This window comes from Macaca mulatta, chromosome 9 (assembly GCF_049350105.2).
Source record: "Macaca mulatta isolate MMU2019108-1 chromosome 9, T2T-MMU8v2.0, whole genome shotgun sequence".
Taxonomy (NCBI): domain Eukaryota; kingdom Metazoa; phylum Chordata; class Mammalia; order Primates; family Cercopithecidae; genus Macaca; species Macaca mulatta.
The window spans coordinates 31776280-31778735 of NC_133414.1; positions in this window are offsets into that span (position 1 = coordinate 31776280).

Sequence of the window (2456 nt, forward strand, 5' to 3'; positions counted from 1 at the left end):
GAGGAAGGTGGAGGTTGCAGTGAGCTGAGATCGCCCCACTGCACTCCAGCCAGGGTGACAGATCCAGAACCTATCTCAAATACATATACATACATACATACATACATACATACATACATACATACAAGAAGTCCACAAACGTTTTATTTCTTTTCAGCTGTTCTCTCCCTTTTGGCCACCTTGTTAAAAACTTTACAAATATTTTCAAGTAAAACCTTCTAATTCACCCCAACAGATGAAACCTACTCTGGCTTAAGCCAGAAGCAAGAGAGAACCCTGCTAGACCAGCCATTTCACGAGCTCTCTAAAATGCAGCTCTATTTGGGAGACTTCTATGTAGGAAGTAAGGCTAATAAGGTCGTTCCCAGAAGATTAGGTGTGGTTTTAATGAGCTCACTCAAGGCGGGTGGGGAGGGGAGTGGTTCCATGGTTCTATTTTTAAAACTCTTGTAAAGATCATCCTTTGTTGTCTAAACACCGCAGAAGAGAAAGAGACGTCTCCCAGTTTCTCAGGTTACAATCAGAGGTAACAACCTGTGCTAACCCGGTTTCCAGCGAAAAGGCCAAAAGTGTACTAATAACTTCGGCTTCAGCTGAGACTGGGATAACCCGCTTGAGCCAATGCCAAATTCCACCCATCCGGCGCGCAGGCGAGCGGGGCTTCTCCTCCCCAACCCTGGCCCAGGCTGCTTCTGCCGGGTCAATGCTGCCGCGTTGGTGGAATTCCCTCGCTCCAAGATCAGAAAGGCGGAGGCTTCAGGAAGTGGTTCTCCTCTAGGTGCAAGGGACTGCCTGGATATTTGGAGGGAATGGCAAACGCCCTGCTTCATGAGGTGAATGAATATAAATTAAATCGCTCTCGTATTTAAAATAACTTCGGGGATGACAGTGTCCAGTCAATCGGCCCTCGATGTTGGATTAGCTACCTGGGCTTGTTGTCTGCGAGTTAAGGTCCTGCAAAAAGTCCCTAGTTTGTCACCTCAGCTAACCTACCTCCTCCGGCAATTCTCTCGGTACATCCTCGGGTTGGAATTGTAATTCATTTTCCATAGCAGAAATGGGGAGGGCTCTAGAGAAGGTCCAAGGCAAATCGTTTTAAAAATTTTTATTTTTGGCCAGGCGCGGGGGCTCACGCCTGTAATCTCAGCACTTTGGGAGGCTGAGGCGGGCGGGCGGGGGTTTGAGGCCAGCCTGACCGACATGGAGAAACCCATCTCTACGAAAAATACAAAATTAGCCGGGTGTGGTGGCGCATGCCTGTAATCCCAGCTACTCGGGAGGCTGAGGCAGGAGAATCGCTTGAACCCCGGAGGCGGAGGTTGCGGTGAGCCGAGATCGCCCCATTGTACCCCAGCCTGGGCAACAAGAGCGAAACTCAGTCTCAAAAAATTTTTTTGTTTTATTTTATTTTTTAAATTTGAGACAAGGCCTCGCTCTATCGCCCAGGCTGGAGTGCTGTGGCTCAATCATAGCTCACAGCAGACTCGAACTCCTGGGCTCAAGGGATCCTCCTACCTCAGCTTCCAAGTAGCTGGGATGACACGCGTGAGCCACCATGCCTGGCCAAGTTTTATTTTTATTTTTTGTAGAGACGGGGTAGCTATGTTGCCCAGGTGGTCTCCAACTCCTAACCTCCAGTGATCCTCCCGCTTCGGCCTCCAAAGCGCTGGGATTACAGGCGTGCGCCACTGCGCACGGCAATTTAGAAACTGCACCAGGAGCACGTACCTGGGCACTGTGAAGAAAAGGGCATGGACTTGAAGTGTGACCGCGTTTGAATCTGAGTTGTGCCTGGGACACCCCACCTCCTGGGCCGTAGGGCAGAGAAAGAGGATGTCCTCCTCACATGGTCCCTAGCTCTCCGCGCTCTAGCCGAATGCCTGGCTCCTAGTGGATGCTTGATACGTGGGAAATGTAGGGGGAGGGGGTGGCGGGGTATTGGGAATGTCCCGCGGAGTGGATTTCGGGAGAGTGGCGCTTTTCTCTAGAACTCTCTTCCGGTTACACCTGGAGTAAACGCTTGCCACTCAAGAAGGAAAACCCCAGATGAGCAGCTAGGACTGAGGGGGTGGGCGGGAGGGGGGAGATCAGTACAGGTACTCTTCCTAATGAGGCGGTGCTACAAAATAACCAATTTTAATAAAGACTGCAAAGAAGAAAACCAGGTTCTGCTGTCGGAGTGCACAGGCCCCCAGCCGAGCGCCCAACACCCAGGTTCCGGGCCCACCCTGAGGCAGCCTCTTGGAAATCTCTAAGCTGGAATGTGTGCGTGAGCCATTGCCCTCTTTGTGTGTGAACTTGAAGCGAAATCTGGGCGAGGCGGGGCCGTGCTGCTAGTAATCGGACCCACAGTGGCGGTTCAGAGAAGCCCCAAGCTTCCCCAGCCTCCCGCAGCACGGCGGGGAGGGCACGAGGCGCCTCTGTCCCCACCCCAGAGCACGGGGCGCGCGGCAAAT